Below are 12,257 nucleotides of genomic sequence, written 5' to 3'. Positions count from 1 at the left end.
GGCGTTTTGGACGGATGGAGGTCCAAAATTCCGGATCAGTTGCCATAATGCTGGATCCGGCATTAATTTACATTGAAATGTATTAGTGACTGATCCGGCCTTAAAAATACCAGAATGCCGGATCTGTCCTTCCGGTCTGCGCATGCTGAACGGCACGAGATTTCACCAGAGCACAGGGCTGGCAGACAGATGCAAGCGCTGCCTGGCCCTGTCAATCAGGACTTGGAGGGAGGCGAGAGAGGTCTGAGAACAGAGCCTCTAGGAGCAGGAACAACGCCGCCCCCCCGGCTCCTAGAGGCTAATTAGCATATTTTAAGTTAGATTTCTGGCGTAACGGGGGCAAAAGTAGGAATAGGCTAGTTAGGTTTACCTGACATTAGGACGTCACTTATGTCAGCTAGCCTAATGGGGTAAAATCTGGTGACAGAATCCCTTTAAACAAAGTTTGTAATCTGGTCCCTCGTCACTGCTGCACAAGGCCCATACACACTACGTTGCCCTGGGCCAACTTGAGTAGCACATGAGGAAACCAGAAAGTAGTACTATTTGTAGTGCTGCTTAATGGTTGAACTTGTCTGAAGACTGAAAACGCCCAAACTCTGCATGTGTCAAAGTGCAGAATATACTGTGACATGACAGGCGGAGTAATGGTGGAATGCTGAGGTGACCGGAAGGTTATGTCTCATGAATACCACAGCGGCAAGGAGGGGGCTCCTCTTTACCAGTTTAATTGCAAAGTAGTGTTAGTGAGGGATGAGCCGTGCTTATTTATATCAAATTATAGCCCAGCAGAAGTGGGGCAGTCAAGAAAGAGGAGCATGAAATGGCACCAAATCCGTATAGTCAGTGACTTATCTCTGTAACATGACCATACTTATGCACTAGTATTCTATATGTATTATTATTTATTAAAGCGCCATTCATTCCATAGCGCTGTAAATATGATAAGGGGTATACATACATGATACAAACAATTGCACCAAGCATGAACAAGACGAGTTAGACTGGTACAGAAGGAGAGGGCCCGCAATCTACATGGTATGGGAGAAGGACACAGTAGGAGAGGGTAAGGCCCCTTTCACATGGGCGAGTTTTCCACGCGGGTGCAATGCGTGAGGTGAACGCACTGAATCCGGACCTATTCATTTCTATGGGGCTGTGCACATGAGCGGTGATTTTCACGCATCACTTGTGCATTGCGTGAAAATCTCAGCAAGCTCTATATTGTGCGTTTTTTCACGCAACGCAGGACCTATAGAAGTGAATGGGGCTGTGTGAAAATCGCAAGCAAGTCCGGATGCATTGCGATTTTCACTCATGGTTGCTAGGAGACTATCGGGATGGGGACCCGATCTTTATTTTCCCTTATAACATGGTTATAAGGGAAAATAATAGCATTCTTAATACAGAATACTAAGTAAATTAGAGATGGAGGGGGTTAAAAAAAAAAATATAAAAATGTAACTCTCCTCATCCACTTGTTCGCGCAGCCCAGCTCGCCTTCTTTCTTCTTCTTTGATAACCTGGGAGGAAAAGGACATTTGGTAACGTCACTGCGCTAATCACGTGGTCCATCACCATGGTGATGTAACATCTGATGGACCATGTGATGAGCGCGGTGATGTCATCAAAGAAGAAGAAAGAAGACAAGCCGGGCTGCGTGAACAAGTGGATAAGGTGAGTTTAAATTTTTTATTTTTTTTAACCCCCCCCCCCCCCCCCCCCCCCCGTCCCCCAATTCCTAATTTACTTACCTAACCCAAACTTGAACTTCTGTGAAGAAGTTAGGGTCTGGTTACCAAACCTGCCGATTTTTCTCACGTGCGTGCAAAAAGCATCAAAACGCTTTGCACTTGTGCGGAAAAATCGTGCATTTTCACTCAACGCATCCTATTCGGCCCTCACATGTGATGCCCGTGTGAAAGAGGCCTAAAGCTGGTCATGGCGGTATAGAGGCAGCAGGGTCACTGGTTGTAGGCTTGTCTGAAGAGTTCGGGTGTCCGCCTGCTGAGCGGAGGACAGACGGTGCCAGACTGATGCAATCTGAGCGGATCCGCATCCACTCAGAATGCATTAGGGCTGGACGGATCCATTCGGGGCCGCTTGTGAGAGCCTTCAAACGGCACTCACAAGCTGAGCCCCGAACGCTAGTGTGAAAGTAGCCTTAGAAACCACAATGTGAACAGAGACTAATGCAGTAAGTACCTTTCTGTGGTCACATGACACAAATGCATCCTCGATGCAAAAAATTTGCATCTAGGATTTTTTTTTGTGTCGAATTAATAGATTTAATTGCGTAATCGTTTCAGCCCTATGCCAGTATGATGATTTTGTACATCCCTTAAAAGTTAAAGGACACCTGTCAGCAGTTTTGTACCTATGAAACTGACTGAGCCATTGCATGTGCACTTGGCAGCTGAAAACACCTGTGTTGGTCCCATGTTCATATGTGCCCGCAATGCTGAGAAAATTAAGTTTTACTATATGCAAATGAGCCTCTAGGAGCAATGGGGGTGTTGCCGTTACACCTAGAGGCTCTGCTCTCTCTGCAACTGTGAATTGTGTTTCTGTCAACGAGATGAATTGACTATCAATAATATGTTTAACGGTAGGACCCCATAAGTAGTAGCCGCAGTTTATATCAGTAGGAGCAACATTTGGTTAATGTGATCTGTATCTTACCCATGCCATCTGCATAGGAGGGGGGGGGGGGGGGGTGATAATGTAATGATTGGGAAGATATTATAGCTTGCAGTTCCTGGAAGAATTTGCTGTTAGATTAGGAAGGCTGCACAAACACACCCAGGCCACCTCCCATAGACTTGTTCAGAAGTAGCAGCAGTACTCCCTTAAGAAGAACTTGGGGAAACCGAGCAGATCTCCTTCTCGGTGGCAGTGACTACATGAAGCGATGGTATGAAGCTCGTGCCCCCCTGTATCTATACAGTCCACCTCGGATGCTAATAGTGGATACATACATTGCAGCACAAGGTAACCCCCCCGAGATCATACAGAAGGTTTGTTTTCGGGGACATGTTTCACTTCTTCCTCATGAGAATGATCACATTTCCTGTCTGCATGACTTACGGATCTTGTAGAGCCACATTCTGATGTCCGTCACAGTCCATACCATTAAGGTGTCATTTCTGATCTGTCAGCAAGTGTTACATAAAGTTAAGTCATAGTGTATGAATACATTCATATTGCCTTACCCGCTCGTTATTAACCACTTCATTACCAGTGTGTTTACCCCCCCCCCCCCCCCCCCCCTTCATTACCAGGCCAATTTTTCAGTTTTAGCAATCGGCCTATCTAACTGGAAATAACTTATTAATTTCTGAGCCAACTTACATTTATTTGATGTTATTTTTCACAGGACACCTTTAGACCTTTATTTTGTGCCATTAGATGACAGATTTAAAAAGCTGAAAAATTTTTATTTATTTTTTTTATATATTTTTGCTTTTATCAATTTTTCTGACACTTACAAAAGATTTCAAGACAAAACATTTCTAAAACTGCTACTGTATGTTCCAACCTCGAAAATGGACGCTATTTTTGTAATTTATCTACTGGCGGACTATTTTTGCTATTGCTGAGTCTATGGCACCATATTGCAACAACAGATGTTGTACAGCACCAGAACATTAGAACCTTCTTCAAAGTAACCTTTTTTTATATTGACCCCCTAAGGTATTCATCCTGGGGAAATTTTAAGCTTGTGGATTTTTATATATTTTTTTTAAGTGAAAACAATATGCGAGCTGGTACTTTCACACTAGCGTTTTTCTTTTTCCGGCATAGAGTTCCGTCACAGGGGCTCTATACCGGAAAAAAACTGATCAGTCATGTCCCCCATGCATTCTGAATGGAGAGCAATACGTTCAGGATGTCTTCAGTTCAGTCATTTTTACTGGTCAGGCAAAAGATAAAACCGTAGCATGCTACGGTTTTATCTCCAGCGAAAAAAACTGAAGACTTGCCTGAATGCCAGGTCCGGCATTTTTTCCCATAGGATTGTATTAGTGTTAGATCCAGCATTCAAAATACTGGATCCATCCTTCCGGTCTCGTAAAATGTGAAAAAAGATACAAGAGGGATCCATCTGTCCGCATGACAGGCTTGTCATGCGGACAGACGGATCCATTCTTGCAAAGCATTTGTGAGACGGATCCGCATCCGATGCGTCTCACAAATTCTTTTAGTCACAACCAGATCGGCGGATCAGGCAGACAGTTCCGACAACGGAACTGCTTGCCGGATCACACTGCCGCAAGTGTGAAAATAGCCTTACACAACACAGTTCTTGCCCTTTGTTGGTTTAATCTAGTTTAGAATTTTTTTGTTGTTGAAGTTTAGCCCCTTTTTATTAAACTGTCAGATGCATAATTTCTAAAAGTAGGCGGTCAATTCATTGTCTTGACGGTGGACTTGATATGCAGGAGACTTATGGTCATATGAAAGCTCCGCCATCTGCAGATATAGATATGCCTGTCTAGTTTATCCTTGGGTGTTGTAGTTATTGTTTGGGTTGGTAATCACTATTGCTCAACCATCCATCTCTTTTGCTTTGAGAGGAATAACTGGATGGTTTTAGTGTCATGCCATCCTCCCTTAGGCTCCATTCACATGTCCGGGTCCAAGGTATGTTTGTGACTGCACGGTCCATGTTTCTTCTGTGAACCATCTGTGGTTCTGTGATTTTCTTTTTTCAGTCTGTGTTCCACGGACATTGCTAGACTGAACATTAGTTCCTAGAGCACAACATGGCGTCCACGTTGTGTTGGTGGTTTTCAAGGACCCATAGAATATAATACGCGCGAGGTATTCGTAATCACGAACAATATAGGGGATGGTTCCGTGTTGTCACCACGTTCTGTGGAAAGCCACTGTTAGGCTACTTTCACACTCGCGTTTTGGGCGGATCTGTCATGGACCTGCAAAAAAACGGATCAGTTACAATAATACAATTGCATGCATCTGTCTTGAACGGATCCGGTTGTATTATCTTTAACATAGCCAAGACGGATCCGTTATGAACCCCATTGAAAGTCAATAGGAGATGGATCAGTTTTCTATTGTGCCAGATTGTGTCAGAGAAAACTGATCCGTCCCCATTGACTTACATTGTGTGCCAGAAGGGATCCGTTTGCCTCCACATCGGCAGGTGGACACCAAAACGCTGCAAGCGGCGTTTTGGTGTCGGTCTCCAAAGTGGAACGGAGGCAAATTGATGCATTCTGAGCGGATCCTTTTCCATTCAGAATGCATTAGGGTAAAACTGATCCGTTTTGGACCGCTTGTGAGAGCCCTGAACGGATCTCTCAAACGGAAAGCCAAAACGCCAGTGGGAAAGTAGCCTTGCACACATAAAAGTCAAGGGGTACGTGTGCTGTCTATCATTCACTGACATGTGAAACAGGCCTAAGGGTGCTGCCATACTCTTAGGGTTTTTTTTATGTGGTTTTGAAGCCAAAACCAGGAGTGGATTTGAAAAAGAAGTCTTATCAGTCCTTAAGGGGGTTGTCCCACAAAGAATATTCTACAGTTTTCAAAACAGCGCCTGGATCAGAATACTCTTCTAATTGCATGTAATTAAAAGTTTAGTATAGTTGCTGAGCTATTCAATAAAATGCATCTATTTGTACTATGCTCTCTGATGCACACTATTGTGTTATACGTGTCTTGTTATTAAAAAATGACAAAGATTTTCAAAATAAATAAAATGTATCTATTGCTAAAAATTACACCATTTCAGGTTAAGAGAGACCACACACACCACTTTAACAATAGTGAAATAAATATATACAGACATTTATAAAGGTAATAGCGATAATCAGGCAAATCAGCAAATTAAGTAAATTTAAAGAATAAAAAACTAACAAAGAATAAGGGTAAGATAAAACACAACAAAATACTACTAATTACATCCCCACTTATCTGGAGTCCTGACTACATCCAGAATGAAGGTACCTACATTACCAATTGCGTTATCATCTGACAGCGACACATCCGCGGTGGAGTCTGTTTTAGAGAAAGCACTCAGACTAGATTGGGTAGAAAAATGTGTGTTTTCCCAAGGACGTCTCGCTCATAGGTGAACTCAAACTGCTTTTCGGAGAGAGTCCCAACTTTTAGGCTAGGTCTACACGACGACATTTGTCGCGCGACAAATAGGGCGCAACAGGTGCCGCGCGACATTTTGTTGCACCAATGTCGTGCGACAATTTTTATAATGGCAGTCTGGTGTCGCACTGCAACATGCGACATACTGCGACGCGAAAGTCGCAGAAAAATCCATCTTGAATGGATTTTCTGCGACTGTCACGTCGCAGCATGTCGCATGTTGCAGTGCGACACCATAGACTGCCATTATAAAAATTGTCGCGCGACATTAGTGCAACAAAATGTTGCGCGACAAATGTCGTCGTGTAGACCTAGCCTTATACCTGTTGAATAAAGAGCTTTACCCCCTAATGAAATGTAACCAGCTTATGCAGTCTATAAGGGTCGCTGTGTATATCTTGTTTATCTGTTATTATTTCGGACCTTGGAGTGGCCAATTCCCAGATCTGCAATAAATCAGAATCCCAAAATAACCTTGGCATACAATGCTAACTCTCTTGCGCGCACACACACATTTCCAGAGAAGTCCTTGTTCATTTAGAGGTCATCAAATCAGTGGGACAGTACCTGGTACTAGGTGTGGGCGATATATGCGATATGGACGATATGAATCTGTGCAACGATACAGATTTTGTCCATATCGCATATATCGCCCACCCCTACCTGGTACACACATTTCGGACATTTCACTTTGTTTAGTCTATCAGATAAAATGGACGAGGTCTCAAACAAACATGTCAGACAAATTACATGGACACAGTTTAAGGCTACTTTCACACTCACACTCTCTCTCTCGTATCCGTTTTCTTTTGTGCCAGAGTTTGGCTCCGATTCGTCAGGCGGACTCAAAATGCTGCAAGCAGAGTTTTGGTGTCTGCGTCCAGAGCGGAATGGAGACTGAACGGAGGCAAACTGATGCATTCTGAGCGGATCCTTTCCCATTCAGATCAGAATGCATTAGGGCAAAACTGATCCGTTTTGGACTGCTCATGAGAGCCCTGAACGGATCTCACAAATGGAAAGCCAAAATGGGAGTGTGAAAGTAGCCTAACTATTCAAGTACAAGCATTCCCAAACAGTCTTCAGCTCATTCATAGGTGAGAATAGTTTAATCAGACACCATAAATTCCAAATGGTCAGAGACTCCATATTCACACTTTATTATAGCACCACCTACAGTTTGTTTTTCTTATTTCTTTGTCCAGCTCACTGAGAAGGCCGCACATGCTCAGTTTAATCCTTCAAATGCAAAAGAAAAGGATTCAGCTCACCTGTCTGGTGTATGAGGCAAAGTCCCATTCAATAGTCCTAAAGCGAAGATCTCAGCACCCTGTCAGATTTTAAAAACATCCTTTTTATTTGAAAACTTGCATAAAATCAAAATACAGCCTAGTCCAGTGACATTATTTCAGCAGTTTAGCATGAAGAGCTGGTTGACGTGTTTCGGAACGTGTCTTGTTCCTTACTCATAACCTGCAAAAATCACTTTGTATTACCAGCCCAAGCAGTGATAAAACTGCATGCAGTTTTTGCTGCATTTTAGCTGTTATCTGTGGCCTCAAGCCAGTTCTGCCCTACAGGTGGCAAATGCTAGAGATTGAAGGTGCACATTAGCGCTGTTTCACACGAACGGATGCCGTGCGTGACATCCGCTCCGTGAATTACAGCCAAGACCCGATGCGGACAGCAGAAGCACGGAGCATTAACATGACTGATAATGCTCCGTGCCTCTCTGTGATCTCTTTACTACAAAATCACAGTGACAACTTTATCTCACTGTGATTTCGTAGTAAAGAGGTCACAGAGAGGCACGGAGCATTATCAGTCATGTTAATGCTCCGTGCCTCTGCAGTCTGCATCGGGTCTTGGCCGTCATTCACGGAGCGGATGTCACGCACGGCATCCGCTCGTGTGAAACAGCCCTTAAGCTTCTGTATAATAATTTGCTAATGCTAGTTGGTGGATAGACGATGGTTGTGGCCAAACACATAAATGATAAAGCTCAATTCTGCAGGCGATTGTCGGGAAGGAAGCGGTCCTTCCTGGCAATTGCCTTCTCGCTAGTGGAGGAGACCGCTGCTATTACACGCAGTAATCTCCTCCACAACATAGGGAGGAGTGATCGCTATGCCATCGCTCGTCCCCATATTAAGTTATTTGCCGGCAGCAGATCATAATTAGATAGCATGCTGAAAGATCACGATTGCCTGATTTACGAGCATTTACTAATCAATCGGGTAATCCAGTGGCAGTATTACCGATGATAATTAACGAGCGTTACTATTAACGCTCGTTAGCGATCATCTGGCAGAAAATCTGCCAGTGCAATACAGGCTTTAGGCTGGCTTGACCCCATCCCATTTTCATACTACCCTCTGATGGGATGTGTTCCCAGAGAACAAAGGGATTGGGCTAGTTGAAATACAACGGCTCCTTATCTCCGGTGACATCTGCCAATGGGGAGAGTGCACATTAGATGTCTGCTAATCCCACCAAAATCGCCAGGTTGGCCGACAGATCTCTAAATGATATATCTAATGTGTATGTGTACATCCAGCTTGCTATCCTGTGCTGTTTTTGGTAATTGAATCGTCGTCTACTGTTAAATTGGGCTTGTCTCTATCAATCTCATGGAGCATCTGGTGCAAATTTCATATAAAAAAATTAATAAAAAAACTTTTCATTTGTTCTTCTTACAGATGTTCATATGATCACTGGAGAATAGAAGACATTTTGTTTCCATGCTTTGTGCTGCACATATTTCAGGTATTAAACCTAATTTATACTTGTGTTTTTGTTTGACACCATGCTTACTGATACAAGGGTGTATGGGAGGTTAGAATACCAGATACCAGTGGGATACAGATTGCAAAATGGATTAGGTGCCAGTCATATGGTTGTGTTTTGCATACTCACCCTGAAAAGGTGACCCTATTGAGTTTAGAATAGTGTATGACGTCCTTCTTTCGCTATGCCCATAAAGGCCAGTTATCAAGGGCTAAAGTAGAATGGGTATTAAACTACTCTGACTGCAACGTGAACCCATAGCGTTGTCTACTGGGTTCGTTCACAGTCCTCATTGTTGGCATTGGCACTAGTGTATGATGCTAGAAGCAGCCACTCAACAATAGTTGTATAAATCATCACTTTATCCCTCACAAAATCTCCCAAATTGAACCCCAACCAGTGCCAGACAAAGACAAAATTGCATGCCTTATTATTACATCAGGAAACCTTAAAGAGTTTGTCCCAAAATCAAAATCCCCCAACCCCCCCCCACCACCACCACCACCATTCATGTATATGTCCCCAGTACCTGTTTTTCATGTATGTGCTTCATCTCCCCCTGTCTGGGCATCAGACTATCCTGGCAGATCAGTTTACTTTCCTAGTTTCCTGTTTTGTTGAATAGGTAACTTTATTGACACACAAGCCTGGCTGCACTGCAGTGCTGAGTCACAGGCTGGCCCTGCCCCCCACTGTTCAGTCTGCAGGAGCTACTTCCTACTACATGTGGCCTTGTTACTACAGCCAGACATAAATCCCATCACTGACAGTCCACAGGCCCTTCTCTCACCATCTCCAGAGTGCAATTAACAGCTAGGACAGAATAGGACATGTTCTATATTTTGAGGAACTGACACACTGATGACGTTCATGTGTTTTCCATATCAGTATGCCAGTTCTGCAAAACATAGAACATGTCCTATTCTGGTCCTCAAAATGCAGATCTCGAACTCGTAGAAGTCATTGGCTCTGCAAAAAATGTGGGTCGAATATGGACAGTATCCTTATTTAGCAGATGCACAACGCAAAATGGATACAATGGTGTGCTGAGGCCTAATCCTATCTTGTTCAGTCCTGCCTATCACGTGTGATACACCGTGTGAGACGACCATGGTCAGCCCGGGGAACAGGCCGACTGCACTCGCCTGACCTGAACTGACTGCATCACAGTGATGTATGATACAGCCGGTCACTATCTGATCAGGGGTTGTATCATACATTACTAACATACAGTCAGAAAAATGTGGCTGACACATAGACTGTGACATGGATTCCTGGGCCAATCACAGTCATTTGCATGAGCCCTATGAATTATACTGAGCCGCCATAACAGTGACTTCCACAGCACCCCCATCGCTGATCACTATGCTGTGACTCATACACAGCGTTTACATTGCACTGTGTATGAGTCAGTACAGGCTTCATATCGAAGCCTGTACACTTAGAAGATGGTCGGGTGATCCCGGCGCATGTGCAATAGTGTGCAGGTGTCGGGACAAGGGAAGGCCGGCAGGAGGCGGTGACTTCAGTGATGACGCGCTGTCTCCTGCCTTCAGAGAAGAAAACCCTGCAGGAGCGGTCACGTGACCATAAGGAGGACTCCTGTGCTTTGGAGGGCAAGTAAAGTATAGCTGTAATATTCTTCCCTCCACAGGTAACTTTAATGGCCTAGATTTCAATAGGGGCTGGAAAAGCCCCCACCCCACCACCACCACCCCCGCAAGCAGATAAAGTCGGGGAAGGGAAAGATTGCAAAATTAATATTTTTGTTGCAAATCCTTTTGTTCTCCCAGGAGATAAGCCGCGGCCAGAAGTGTTTGGCAGCAGCTTTCTCCTCCCTCCCCATTGAATACACATACTTTTTTGTGGCTGAACTGAATGTCTACATTATAAAATGTGTATGGGGGCCTTTACTTTTCAAAAGACCCCTTTGCACTTCCAGTATCTTCCTATCCCTCCCAGGACCAACAGAAGGAAAAGGTGCTGTTCGTCCTGGCATCCCTTAGTCCAGTTACAGATTCTGAGCACTGTAGGATCCACTTGAAGTCTGTCCTCTTCAATAAAAGAACCTGAGTGAAGTATTGCCAAAATGGGAACAAACCAAGATGCTTTATTATACTCGCAGACCTAAATAAGACTGCGCATATCAAAGCAGAAGCCTGCTGGTCCAGGCTCCCCAACCTGGGTTTCCCAAATCAATCAGATGTCCTGCTTATGTCCTTGGAGGGATTTAGGGGAAGATCAGGAGTGAAGTGCAGTGGTTGTCTGCGGTGCTTGCTGTAATCTGGATTTCCATGGAAAGATCCCAGTGGATGTTTCTTACCTCACTTATTCCTGGAATACAAGGAAGCGCAGATCTAGTAAAAACTTTTTTCCAGGTACACAAATTTTGCAGCCAGATATCTACAGCTTCATGGTTCTCTCTATCCCCTCTGTACACTCGCCCTATGATTTAATGCAGGGGTAAAACAGGGTAATGCTGGAGCCTGGAGAGTTGAGTAACCAATTGTCCCTGGTATGCAACATTACCGTAACTCTTCCGCTACCTTCCACCTGGGATCCTTGCATTAACTTCTTCACCCCTCACTGCCCTGGACCACCTGGTACAACAAGTTAAACCTTCTGTGCCCTAGACCATCAAGCATCCTTAAATTTAACCCCTTTACTTCCCTAGACTACCAGGATTCTTACATTATAACCCCCTCACTTTCCTAGACCACTAGGTATGCTAGCATTAACCACTTTTACTACCCTAGACTACCAGACAAATACACATTAAACCCTTTACTGCCCTACACCACCGGGGATAGAGACAATCATCTTCACTGCAGTAGCTCTGGAAGATCTCTATACTATTTGCTTGGGTGATATGTGGCCTTGTATATCTAATTGCTTTATATCTAATTATTAAGGCGCTGTACATTAATATTTAATGCAGTTCTGTATCATTACTTCTGCTTTAAAAATGACATCACTGAAAGTTTATATGCCTTTTTATATATGCAATTTGGCAGAATTGTGAGTATCTTGCTTTAGATTTCACTAACAATTTGGTATCACAGGTGCTGGTCGCAAATGTGGGCCACATAGATTATGGTCTTAACTGAAGTAATGAATCTTAAGACACAAGGAAAGTTAGCTTTTTATACCATTTATGTTTATAGAGATACATAAGTTAATTAAAATATATAGCTGAAGATAATATATAGGAAGTTATACTGTAATATATCTATATAGTGAAAAATATGATAAACCCAGCTTCCAAAAATATGATGCAGCCTTTATTGTTCGATGGGTATAAAATTCAAACTAGCAAAAGTCTACGCATTTCAGGTCAAACAAAG

The 12,257-nt window shown here is 43.5% G+C and overlaps 1 protein-coding gene across 5 annotated transcripts in view; it reads left to right on the top strand.

The window, feature by feature from the left end:
* TAOK3 (TAO kinase 3) overlaps positions 1-12,257 on the top strand; it is a 195,499-nt gene that overhangs the window by 29,013 nt on the left and 154,229 nt on the right. For 3 of the 5 annotated variants that reach the window (XM_044275825.1, XM_044275823.1, XM_044275827.1), the window contains exon 2: positions 8,826-8,892. The gene's annotated coding sequence lies outside the window, so the exon portion shown is untranslated. The other 2 variants (XM_044275824.1, XM_044275826.1) reach the window with 2 other exon arrangements.

Source organism: Bufo gargarizans, chromosome 1 (assembly GCF_014858855.1).
Source record: "Bufo gargarizans isolate SCDJY-AF-19 chromosome 1, ASM1485885v1, whole genome shotgun sequence".
Lineage (NCBI taxonomy): Eukaryota > Metazoa > Chordata > Amphibia > Anura > Bufonidae > Bufo > Bufo gargarizans.
The sequence above is the reverse complement of the archived record's forward strand: the minus strand, read 5'-3'. Positions and strand labels throughout refer to the sequence as shown.